The following is a 13,549-nucleotide window of genomic DNA, read 5'->3' as shown; positions in this document are numbered from 1 at the left end:
GTGTTAGGGAAAAAAAAAAAAAGAGAACGAAGAGGCAAGATGTGAGCCTTTTTACCTTTGCGAGCATGCTGACACCGTGGCCTGATGTCTCATTTAAAAATAGTTGCACCCTTTAAACTTTCTAACAAAATTTTCCTCTGGGTTGAAGCTAAACATGGAAAATCTCAGCCCTAGGGACTTGCGTTAATTCTCCCCCAAGAGCTAAGTAGCTGCACATGGGGATTTTGGTGGAAAGTTTTAGGCCACCATGGCTGCAGAGCTTGCTGCCCAGATGTATGGGCACGAGGTCCCTCCACTTCATCTTGGGTTTCTCTCCTGTGAAAGCCACACAGCTGGTACCCTCCACAGCTGGCTGCCTCGCCCTGCTAATAATAACCAGAAGAGGTCTTCTTTGCTGGTGAACTCTCATGCCTGGATTTTCCTTCTACATGAGACCCAAGTTTGAACTAGCATCTGAGGCTGGGGACAGGGTGCATTGTCCCCATGTGGTGCCTTGGAGTTGGGTGAGTTGGGTTCCAGTTCTTCCTCTGCTGCTAAGTTGCACAGAAAATGCTGGGAAAGTCATCTAGGGCCCTGACTGTGTTTCTGTGTTTACATCTGTAAAATGGGCAGAACAATACATCCTTTTTAAAGTTATTATGGTAAAATATTATGTTTTATATAATAACATAAAATTTATCATTTTAGCCATTTTACATTCTGTGGAACATAAATTTGCAGTTCTGTGGAAGTAAGTAGATTCACATTGTTGTGCAACCATCACTACCCTCTGTTTCCAGAACTTTTACAACATCCTAACCTGAAACTCTGCACCCATTCACCAATAGCTCCCTATCAGCTCAGGCTGCCTTAACAAAACACCACAGGCTGGGAAGCTCAAACAACAGAGATTTATTTTGTCAAGGTTCTGGAAACTGGAAGTCTGAGATCAGGGAGCCAGCAGGAGTGAGTTCTGGTGAGAGCCCTCTTGCTGGCCTGCAGATGGCTGCCTTCTGCCTGTGTGCTCACATGGCAACAGAACATGCATAGATTTCTTCCTCTTTTTTTCCCTCTCTTTAGTTTCAGTGAGATAGAATCAGCATGCAGACCAAGTTTAATGGGTACAGCATAATGACTTGAACACAATAAGTTAACATCCATCATCTCATATAGATACAAAAGAAAACAATTTTTTTCTTTGTAATAAGAATGCATAGGGTTTACTTGGCAACTCCCCCCACCCTCGACCTCTGGTAACCACATATTTTATCTTTTCCTATCTATGAGGGTTTTTTTAAAAGATAATACAGATAAGTGAAATCATAGAGTATTCGACTCATTTCCCTTAGTATAACACCCTTGAGAGTCATCCATGCTGTTGCAAATGGCAGGATTTCCTTCTTTTTTATGGCTGCATAGTATTGCATTATGTATATGCCATATTTTCTTTATCCGTTCAGTATCTGTCAATGGACACTTGGGTTGATTCCATATCTTGGCTATTGTGAGTGATTCTGCAGTGAACATGGGGGTACAGGTAACTCTTCAATATAGTGATTGCATTTCCTTCAGGTGCATACCCAAAAGTGGGATTGCTGGCTCATATGGTAGCTCTGTTTTTAATTTTTTCAGGAAACTCCATACTGTTTTCCACAGGGACTGCACCAATTTTCATTCCCACCAACAGTACATAAGGGTTCCCATTTCTTCACATCCTTGCCAGTATTTGTTGTCTCTTGTTTTTCTGAGGATAGCTGTTCCTTCTTTTTTTAAAATTTATTTTTTATTTTTTAAAGATATATTATTTATTTTAGAGAAACACAGAGAGAGAGAATCCCAAGCAGACTCCCCTTTGAGCATAGAGCCTGACACGAAGCTTGATCTCACGACCCTGAGATTATGACCTGAGCCAAAATCAAGAGTTGGATGCTTAACCGACTGAGCCACCCAGGTGCCTCTCTTCCTCTTCTTATAAGGATGCTTATCCAATCATGGAGGCCTGACTCTCATAACCTCATCGAAATCTAATTACCTCCCAAAGGGTTCCCCTCCAGATACCATTGCACTGAGGATCAGGGCTTCAGCATATGAATTTAGGGGAGACACAAGCAGTCCCTAATACTTCCCACCTGCCACTCTCCTTGCCTGGCAACCTCTAAATTACTTTCTGCCTCTGGGAATTTGACTAGTCTAGGTACTTCATATTAACTGCAATCATACCATATCTGCCCTTTTGGAGAATATACTTTTGATATAGTGGAAGCTTTTATTTGTAGCATCGATCCCTTTTGAGTTTTCCCAGAAGCCTCGTCTGGGCTGAGTCTGACCTCTGGTGGAAAATTTGGAAGTGCCCCGGGGAAAAGCCAAAGGTCAAATATCTGAATAAAAACTAAAAAAAAATAAAAAATAAAAAATAAAAAAAATAAAATGCTGGTGGTTTTATGGTTATCCTCAATAGGGATTTAGGCCAGAAGTTATTTGGGGCTGGGAAAGAGGCTGCAAATCTTTAGAAATTTTATCACAAACATTCAGCCTTTCTTGAGGCAAGCACCCAGTGTGGCAGACCCTCTGATTTGCCTTTCCAAAGCCATGAGCCTTCCTCCTTGCTTCCCGAATCCTATCCGGGTTTTATTCTCTCTCATCGAGTAGCATGCCCTGAAACAGCTCACTGAGGGACTGGTCTCAGCCAATGACATTCTCCTTGCAGTGATTGGTTGACCATAGCCAACTGACCCTCCTCATCCAGCAGAAGCCTTCTGGAAGAGGGCCCCTGGCAGAGGCTTGTCTCATTCAGAGATATATTGGAGAAAATGTTGTGCACGTCTTGGTCAAGACTTGGAGTTGCTGCAGCTACTTTGTGCCTGTAAGGAGAGAAATCATTGATATTATTGATGAGCCACTGGATGGACCAACCCTGGCAGCCGCTGTGCTTCTAGATTTCTTGCTTTGTAACTACAAGATAAATCTGTTGAAGCCACTTTTAATAAGGTCTTTAGTTCCCTAAAACAGAGCATCCCACTGATAGGTTGGATTCTTAGGAATTGGACACTGACCCTTGTACTCTGTGTCCTGTGTGTATTGGATTTTGAGCAGACTTTGGCCTGCATATAAACATCATAGGCACCGCCCTCCCCCGCCCCCAATCCCTGCCTCTTCTTAGAAGACAAGATATTCTTTCTCTTTTCTAGGGGATGACCCTATTTTTTTAATAGCCCGGGTAGTAGATGTTTATGATGTAAAATATATATAGTAAAGACAAGAGATATATATAATAATTACTTATACATAGCTATATGTGTGTGCATAATTATTATAATGTATGTATATTATATAAATGTATATATGTGTAACTATAATATGTATATATATTTTTAAAAATTTTACTTATTTGAGAGAGAGATAGCACATGAGCAGGAGAGAGGGGCAGAAGGAGAGGGAGAAGCAGACTCCCTGTTGAGCAGGGAGCCTGACTTGGGCCGATCCCAGGACCCTAGGATCATGATTGAGCCAAAGGCAGATGCTTAACCAACTGAGCCACCCAGGCACCCTGAGTATAATGTGCATGTTATTATTACCGGTATACATGCATGTGTGATTATAGGTATATTATGTATGTAATGCAACACATGTGCTTTTTTCTCTCAGAGATAACCCTGGCAGGGTATCCTAGGGGGTTGGGTGCCTGGGCCCTGAGCTAGACCTTCTATTTTCATTTCCTTGCTCCACCTTTTCTGGCTGTGTGATCTTGGGCTAAGTGCCTTACCTCTCTGTGTGCCAGTTTCCTCATCTGTCAGTTGTGATGAATAGTAATATCTACTTCATAAGGTTGTTGTGCATGTTGTATGAGATACACATGTAAAGTGCTTTGCATGATGCCCAGCATGTGGTAAACATTCAGGAAAGAGGGGGCAGTGGTGACTTCTACAACCTTCTTTGGAAAGACCCAGATTCTAAGTCTAGCTGTGCCACCTCTTAGGTGTGTCAGCCCAAAGGAGTCATTTTGCCTCACTGAGCCTGCGCTTCCCTGTCTGTACCCAACAGGCTGTGGTGATCATGCCCACCTCAGTGGAATCCAAAGCCTGCATATGTAATGTGCCCAAGGATGCCCAGCTGGGACTTGTCCTCCCTCCTCCGGGCAGGAGCATCCTTTGCCATTACCCACTGCACCTCGCAAAGGAGGACAGAGAGGCATTAGTTATGTGCAGTTTTTCTCCATGGCAGGTGCTGCAGCGGCCTTCGTTTAATGTAAAGAGAAGGCTTTAATGTAAAGAGAAGGACTAGAGCAGGTGGTAGAGAAGATGGTGACAGAGAAGGGAGGGGAGCTCTCGTGGCCCATTTTCTAAGCTGGGTTGTCTAGAGATCTATTTCATGCAGCCTTTTGACATTTCTCCTTGCTACTCAATCTACAAGAGCTACAGAGGCCACAGGCATATGATTTGAGTTTTTAAACTCAAATCATTCATTCTTGCTAGATTATTTTTCCTAAAGAAACAACAAAGTGCACATCCATCAGAAATAGAAGACTGTGCTTCCTCAGCTGGAGGTGGCATTTTGGATGACATCTCTTCTGATAATCACCTTTTGGTGGAAATGGAAGATGTGGGCCTGGCCGGCAATCAGGATGCTGGGAGGGCTTCCCCCACCCCCACCCACCCCTCCAAGTGTTAGAATTTCAGAAATTCCCCTTCTCAAAGGGAAATTATTAGTTCTAGTGGCACCTGGCGCTCTGCAGGGGGGGGGAGGGCGGTGTGTGGCCTATCTGATAATGGAGCTCAAAATGTCCATCCCAGCCTAAGTCTGTGCTCATTAATGAGCATTGTGCAGAGGTTTCACTGGAGACTGGATTTCTCCTCATCCTTGGTCTCGTGCCTCCTTCTCTCTTTTGTTGTGTTATTTTGCTGTGGGATTGAGGATTGTCCAGAGGTGTCATCTGTAAGAGGGGTTTCACCATTTAGAGGCAGGAGGAGGCCCAGATAGCTAGCTGGGTGGGTTATAAAATTACAGGGCTTGAACAGATGGATCAATTGGTATCTCTCTTTCTCCCTTTGTAAATGGACATGATGATGACGTTGGCTGGAAGCATCTCTCACAAAGTTGTTTTCGGGACAAATGACAATTTTTTTTTTTTTTTACCCATTTTATCGAATAATGTCATTCCACCCTTACAAAGTTTCTGTAGTTCCCCACTTTATAGGAGTGAAATGCACCTCCTTGCCATGACTATAATAGGACTTACATGAGCTGGCCCCTGCTTTTATCATTGACCTCATCTCCTCTTCCCTTCACCCAGAATATGCCAGCTCTCAGTTCTTGAAACATGCCAAGTGTTTTCCCACCTCAGGACCTTTGTACATGCTGCATGTGGCCACCTGGCCCTTTCTGTAGGGAGACTTCTTAGACTGGTCCAGCTAACAAACCATCCTTCCTTATTATGGGTTCTAAGCTCTTTATTGCAACCATAGCATTTATCACAACAATCTGTGGTTATCTTATTTATTGCTTATTTGGCATCTCTTTTTCCCACAAAAATGGAAGTTCTGTAAGAGCAGGGATCACGCCTGCCTTGTTGACCATTTTATCCCGGGCCTTAGCACAGTGCTTGATACTTACAGGAAATCAACTATTCATTCATTGTTGTCTATGTGCCAGGTAATAAGAGAAGCACCTGAAAGCATTATCCTATTTTATTATTTTATTCTGTGTATTTGGTTATAAATTAACCTTATTATTAACAATAGTAATAGGAATTTATATCACTTGGATGTAACTGCTACACATAGCATGATGTGCCCACTATGATGTCATTCACTTTCAAAATGGGAGTCAAGGGATCCCTGGGTGGCTTAGTGGTTAAGTTCTTGCCTTCAGCTCAGGGCATGATCCTGGAGTCCTGGGATCAAGTCCCGCATCGGGCTCCCTGCATGGAGCCTGCTTCTCCCTCTGCCATGTGTCTCTCATGATTAAATAAAATCTTTAAAAAAAACAAAAACAAAATGGGAGTCAATCGTGACTTCCCTGTGCTTTCACTATATGGTGCTAAGCAAGTACCATGAATGAAATGCTTATGTGATGGATAGATGGTTGCATGGATGCATAGATGGGTGGATGGACAGATGGTGGATGGATAGTTGCATGGATAGATGGAAGGGTGGTTGGATGGGCAGATGGTGGATGAATGGTTGCATGGTTGGATAGTTGCATGGCTAGATGAATGGGTAGTTGGATGGGTGGATGGGCAGATGGTGGATGGATGGTTGCATAGCTGGATGGTTGCATGGCTAGATGAATGGGTAGTTGGATGGGTGGATGAGCAGATGGTGGATGATTGGTTGCATGGATGGATGAGTGGTTAGAAGAATAGTTAAACCCCAGATCTCTGAAATTAAGGATTCCAGGATTGAAAGGAATCTTAAGACTCACCTATCCACATGTGATTCCTGTATGCTCAAGTGGAAGCCAGTGTGGGTGTGTTTGTGGGTGTGTAGGGAGTAATGGAATGGTGATTTGGAACATAGGAAATGATAAGTATCTGTCAAGGTCTGTTCTGGATGTCATCTCCTCCAGGGAATTATCTCAGATTGTCCTTCCTGGACATCATCTCTCCTTCTTTGGAACACTTTGCTTCTGCCTCTACTGTAGTGCCCACTGCCCCCTGCAGTCACAGTCAGGTAAAGGAGCTCTGTGTGTACCTACTCACTCCCCTACATTCTGAGCTCCTTGAGAGGGGGGCCTTGTTGGGAGCTGCAAGGTGCTTTCCTCTTTTGGTGGTCTGGCCTGTTAGAGCTGCCTGGAGTTCTCCTGCTAAGGCCCATAGCTGCTTCTGGATTTCAGGGAAATGTGTGTTCTTAGTAAGTGTGCATAGAACACTACTGCATCCCCTTACAGGGATCCTGAATAGGATTGTGGTACAGAGGGTGGGGCCCCCTAAGCTATGCTATACAGGCTCCTGTTCTCTGTTCTCATGACCTTAAGTGATATGAATTGTTCTAAGATGCATAGTCACTAACCAAGCCTGCTGGGCTTGAATCCACAATGTTTGGCCTCTGGTTCCCTTACCAGCTTGACTGGCTGCCATAGCTTGTGAAAGGACTGCAGCTTCAGAGTTGGATGGCCCTGGGATCAGCTAGATTGTGCCAACAAGTTCATTGACCTATTCTTTTCCTCATGTTGACAGTGAGGCCAACCTTGTAGGTTTGAGAGAATGTGCGTAAAGAGCCTGAAACATGGAGCTCTGCTGTTGCCATTTCTTAGCTGCTGAGACACTTGGGAGGGATGGTACAGCAGGGGCTATGGGGCAGTGGTGGTAGCACCAGCAAATAAAAGAGGCAGTGGTGGTAGCACCAGCAAATGAGAGGAAATGAATCTCGCTCCCTTTCTCAGTGGAAAGTAGCTTTTCACTTCTCCCTGCTGTCAACAACCTCATTGCTAGGTTAGTAGCAGATGGCTGGAGTTGCCAATCTGTTGTGTTTGTATCTCTTTTTCACCAAACCCCCTCCGTACCCCAAAACAAGCCAAAACAAACAAAACAAAAAAAGTCATTGGGAGTCCAGGCTGGGAATCCAAACCCAGGACTGATTGGGCAGCTGTGGGGTTTGTGCATGGTGAAGGCCTTTCATTTGTTCATTTGGGCCCATCCTTCATTCATTCATGAATCCATTGTATGGATTAAATGGCTTCCCAGGGGAAACCACTGTATTCATTGTTGGAGGAAGGCAGAGATAATAAAGACAAGGCCCCCTGCCTTTGGATATGTAAAATATGGTGGGGGAATTAGGACACGAACATAAATAATTCTGATACAAGGGAATATATTTCAGGTGGCAAGCATAAACGCTGTGGTTTAAGAGTTGAGGGAGGTGAATTGTACTTCTGGGTGGGAAAGAGATAGAGCTTCCAGGCAGAGTGAGCATTTGAGCTCAAACATGAAGGCTAGACTGGAGGTCAAAAGGCAAGGAGATCAGTTCAGAAGCACAGAAGGATCTAGCCTCAAGCCAGAACATGCATCGGAATCATCTTGTGAAAAACATGTGGCCGTGTCATTACTATGGTTTCATCCAGTGGGTCTTCTTATGGACTTGGGTCAGGTGTTGTGGGGTTCCAGATGGGGGAGAAGTATGCAGGGCCCTGCAGGCCAGGGTAAGGAAGGTCTTGGGTGACATTCTCAAGACTGTGGGCCTTTGTCCATGACTGCAACAAGATCTGAGAGGGAGAATGTCCCAAGCTTGGCTTGACAGAGCCATCTCACACCTTCTCTTAGCAAATCCTCAGCTCTCAGTAGTCATCCCTTTATTCAACCCTTACAAAATACCTGGAAAGTAGAAAGGAGTATGTGTGGGTTTTTGCTGAGGGGGAGGGAAATGGAGAGAAGAGATGTTATGGAGAAAAGATTACATCTTGCTTCCAAGATGGTAGCCACTGGCCAGTTGCATGTGGCTATTTATAGCTGAATTAATTAATGTTAAATACAACTTTGAATTCAACTCCTCAGTTACATGCAATAGCCACATTTCAAGTGCTCAACAGCCACATGTGACCCCTGGCTGCCATCTTGGACAGCATAGAAATAGAACATCGCCACTATCACAGAAAGTTCTACTGGACAGCCCTGGCTTCAGTGATTTGCTGAGCATGGTTCTGATCAGCTTGTTCAGGAGAGAGCCAGATGGGAACATGGTCATCTGAACAACTCCCAGCTTGGAGCTCTTTTTTGCTCCATCATTTCACTTTGCTAATCCCATGGTAGCCATGTGTGCCAGAGTCTCCCTGCCTGGAGCTTTGTTTGGTTGCAATGCAAAACCAGAAGGCTCACACCCCCAACCCTGAGCCCCACCTGCCTGGCAAGTGTTCTTTTCTGAACACTGTTGCCAAGGTCCCCAGCGCAGCACAGAGACACACAAAAATGCTTTTCCTTGCTCAGCAAAGCTGAGACTAGTGTAAACCTACAAAGGATACTTTTGCCCTCCCCCCCCTTGGTGTCACCTATAGGAATAATCCTGGGATTTTTGAACTTGGAGTCACTCTGGGAGAGCAACCATTTTTTAACCTCTCATTTAATGGAGAGAAAAATGAGTCTGTGAGAGGTCCCACAGCAACTTAATTGCACAGCAGGGAGTCGAATGCCGGACTCTCTGCCTTTTTTTTTTTTTTTTAATAAATTAACTTTTTATTGGTGTTCAATTTACCAACATACAGAATAACACCCAGTGCTCATCCCGTCAAGTGCCCCCCTCAGTGCCCGTCACCCATTCACCCCCACCCCCCGCCCTCCTCCCCTTCCACCACCCCTAGTTCGTTTCCCCGAGTTAGGAGTCTTTTTCTTCTCCTTTCCCTTATATTCCCTTTCACTGTTATTTATATTCCCCAAATGAATGAAAACATACTCTCTGCCTGTGATTTTAGGCTTTCATCACCTGTGCATTCAAAAGACATAGTGATGTTGTATGGTTCATCTTGGCTGGACCATTTTCCAGCTAACTTGAAAATTTCCAGCTGTTTTTGGGGTCAGATTTTTTTTCCTGTGTATATGTGAAATTCACCAACTGGGGAAAAAAAAAATCAAAATCACTTAAACCACTACCTGATTTCCCATCCCAAGCTGCTCAGTATTGGGCAAGGGTCAAGATGACAGTAATACTGAGAATTTGGCAAAAATCCTTACAAAATAAAATGGAGAGGGGTTAGTGGATATGTTTATAGCCTCTGTGCTTCCTCCTAAAGGATTTTATGGATTCTCTTTGTTCTGGGGTAAATCTCACGGCCAGGATTCCCTGCTCTGTTCTCTACCTCTCCCACTCAGATCTGCTCTGTGTAGACCCATGCCTCCTGTCATTCAGGAGCTTGCGTTTTCCATTGAGACAATCTGCAAATCTTGGGGAGAGTAATATTGTGCATTTAGGGTAAAGGGCTTTGGGGTGTTCATTTCCTAAGAGATCTGCTACAATTGCATGTGTGGTTTAGAGGACCCCCCCTCCCCCTTGAGATGGTGGATGTATTCTGTATCTGTGGGGTCGACACAACAGCCACTGGTCAAATGTGGCTACTGAGTGCTTGAAATGTGGTTGGTGCAACTGAAGAACTGAATGTTCACTTTTATGTAACTCTTCTTTGGTTTTAAAATTAATATTTAATTTATTAAATCCATACCCTTTACGGAAAAGTTCCATACCCTTATTTTCCTTATGCTCTTTAGGTAATATATTTTTAAAAGATTTTATTTATTTTTACTTTGTCTTTTAAAATATTTTATTTATTCATGAGAGATACACAAAGGCAGAGACATAGGCAGAGGGAGAAGCAGGCTCCCTGTGGGGAGCCCGATGCAGGACTCAATCCCAGGACCCTGGGATCACACCCTGAGCTAAAGGCAGATGCTCAACCACGGAGCCACCCAGGCATCCCCATTTATTTTTCTTATAGAGACAGAGTGTGTGAGAGAGAATGTGTGTGAACAGGGGAGGAGCAGAGGGAGATAATCTCCAGCAGACTCTGCACTGAACACAGAACCCCAGGATCCTGAGATCATGACCTGAGCCTAAACCAAGAGCTGCTCGCTCAACCGACTGAACAATCCAGGCACCCTTTTCCTTGTACTTTCAATCCAGTTTATATACAGTATTATTCTGTTCATGTGAGTCTAGTAAATTCCAGCAATCACATGTAGGGGGGATTTTGCATCATCTTTGCTTCCACCGACAACTGTAGTGAATTAAACATTGCCAAACAACTTAAACTATTTATAAATTTGATATACAGGAATTAAAAAAAAAACTGCTCTAATTATTGACAGGCAAGCCTTGCCACCTGTTTACACAGCACACAGAAATCTAAAAAAATCAGACTTACAAATATGCTGGCCTTAAGCCCTTCCTAATAATGTACAGAAATTGTATACAATTTCAATGTCAATTCATGGCTAAATTATTCAGTTACACGTTTCAAACCAGAAAAGTGAATTCTTGCTCTAAATGGCCAAATTATTTAAAATCTTAAGAGAATAGAAAATAGAAAATAAATACTCCAAAGGTATGGACTCTTTACTTTTTATTTTATTTTCTAAAGATTTATTTATTTGAGACAGAAAGAGAGAGAGAGAGAGAGAGAGAGCGCACGCACATACAGAAGGAGAAGCAGAGGGAGAAGCAGGCTCCCCGATGCGGGGCATGATTCCAGGACCCCGGGCTCATGATCTGAGCTGAAGGCAGATACTTAACCGACTGAGCCACTCGGGTGCCCCGGCATGGACTTTTCAATTCAAATATTAATACTATGGATTTAATTATCTTAAATATGTCTATTATTCATCCTAGATTTTCCCAGGACTTAAAGGTGCTAAGCCATTCTGGACACTAGCTTGTTTCACATAATTCTCAGCTCAGATTCTCATGACATTTTTTGGGAGTTGAATTCTCTAATTGCCTACATCCCATGATGATCATTAGGGATGCTTTCTGGATTTTTTTTCTCATTTTCTGGATTTTTGGTCAGTGGTGCCCATAAGATGCCCTATCCTTGTTTATTCTCTCTGTGAAATATTTATGTAATTTTAGTCCATTTTAATTTCTCTGTACATAGCCACATGTGCTGAGTGATTGGTCTGTCCAGCAGTGTGGCTCTGGACAGAACAGGCTTCCAGGGTCAATGTGAAGAAGTGCCCCCTCCCAAAGAGACTTTACTTTTAGTGCCTGTGTGTTTTATGTTTTTTCCCCTGATGCATCTAGTCTTTATTTCTGGGATCTTAGTTCTACTTTACCTATAATGGAGGCAGTGGATAATAAGGCAACATATTGCTTAGGGAAGACCCTCCACAGATGTTTTTGGCTACTAATTGCATCTAGCTTTGTCCCCCCCAGCTGTCCAGGGACCATAGTCATGGCATCCCAGAATTTCTGCCTAATTCCTCCCCAGCTCTGCTTCCTCTAGTGGAATACCTGTCCCTCCCTCCCTCCTTCCTTCCTTCTTTCTTTTCCATCTATCTTTGTTACTTGCCAGGAGGTCTCATGGTTCAAAATGCAGGTGCGAAGGATGGACCCCCACCCTATGAGCTTATATTTCTCTGCACAGCTTGGTCCCTGGTGAATAATTAAGGAGGGGACCAGGGAGGTGGGCAGAAGGTGACTTAGGCCTTGTGCCCCTAAAATCAGCCCTGGACAAAACACGTGTTATTATTCATTACTCTTCATGCAGGCCCTCCTTGTTCCAAAAAGGCTGGGAGTGGTTACACCTGTGGCCAACCGAAGTTTGCCTTAGGGAACCCTGCATCTTATTTTTCTCCTGCTCCTTCTTCTCCTTTTTAGGATTGTTGGTTCTACATACATCGCTTGAAACTGCCCTCTCTGGAATTTCAGCCCCTCAAGACTCATTAATTTAATCAGATCACCTAATTGGCACTGCACTGGTAATGAGTGATAAAAAAACCGAAAGGCGGTGGTTCTGGACTTTTTGCCTTTGTCAGAACTATCTGGGGACCTTGTTTAAAAGAAACGAGAAGCCCCCTGGCCCCGAGAGTATTTGATTCTGCATGTGTGGGTTGGGGGAAGCAGGGGCTCAGCCTGTGTATTTTTAACGCTGTCCTGAGGGGGTTCTGCTGCAGGCTAAGTTGGACCACTTTAAAGTGTGGTGTGGAAGGAAAGAATTGGGGGCGACTTCGAGCCCTGCTTGCTTTCCATGTGACTTTCAGGCAGGTTGTTATTCTGTGCCTTCAGTTTCTCATCTTTATAATGGGTGTAATTGGACTCTTAGCCTTCCGTGTGTGTATGCAGTAAAATATTAATGAAGCACTTATCACAATGCCTGGCATGTAGTAAGTGCTTAGTAAAACTTAGCTCTGATAATGTTTATGACTATAATATTCTATATTAGTGTATTGATGACAGCATCGTTATTAACCTAATTGTGTAGTAAAATGGTAGACGCAGGCTGGCATATAAGAAGTATCAACAAATGTCGGTTTTATCATTAGGAATATATACTACATGCTATATAATATAAATAATCTTATATTTCTAGTTATGTATTATATGCCTATAAATTCCTACCTATGATTTACATATGAACATATATTATACAGTATATAGACATACTACTGTATTCTAGCATGTTTTGTTACAGCATAAATATTAAAATTATAATGATGACTATGTGAGAAAGTTACCAGTGGGTCTGGCATCTAGTAAGTGCTCATTAAATCAATGAACCCCCCCCCCCCATTGTTTGTAATATTCATTAGCAATAGTGATGTAAAGAAAAGCCACTAGCAACATCGAGGGCCTTACTCCCAAGTGGTGTGCAGTGGGCATTTTCTGGCATCCGTGGAGGACAGCCCAGACTGGTGGGTCCCACCTGCTTTGACCAGAGGGACACCGCCCAGATGGATCTGGAGAGGGAGGACAGAGAGGTGGAAGGTGCACCTCCCAGGCCTCCAGCCCTCAGCAGGGAATTTGCCTACGGATGCAAATCAGCTGGTTACTTGAGACGTTAGCGAGTCAAATAATTCTCTCCCCCGTCAGCTGGCCCCGTGGAGCACCAGGGATGTTATGACAATGGTTGCCCTGGCAACCGCGGGAAGGCGTCG

General features: G+C 43.7%; 1 protein-coding gene and 1 long non-coding RNA gene across 22 annotated transcripts in view; one reads left to right on the top strand and one right to left on the bottom strand.

Annotated features, from left to right (window-relative positions):
• Positions 1-13,549, top strand: part of KSR2 (kinase suppressor of ras 2) — a 446,464-nt gene that overhangs the window by 98,435 nt on the left and 334,480 nt on the right. The gene's annotated exons all lie outside the window — the stretch shown is intronic.
• On the bottom strand, positions 7,821-13,473 carry LOC119866167. Its single transcript, XR_005379237.1, has 3 exons — positions 13,251-13,473; positions 9,390-9,518; positions 7,821-8,287 (listed from the first exon to the last, which is right to left on the bottom strand). It is a non-coding gene; the product is annotated as an uncharacterized LOC119866167 (long non-coding RNA).

The sequence above is a fragment of the Canis lupus genome, chromosome 26, assembly GCF_011100685.1.
Source record: "Canis lupus familiaris isolate Mischka breed German Shepherd chromosome 26, alternate assembly UU_Cfam_GSD_1.0, whole genome shotgun sequence".
In the NCBI taxonomy this organism is placed as follows: domain Eukaryota; kingdom Metazoa; phylum Chordata; class Mammalia; order Carnivora; family Canidae; genus Canis; species Canis lupus.
Note: the sequence above shows the minus strand (reverse complement) of the source record. Positions and strands in the feature narration are given on the sequence as shown.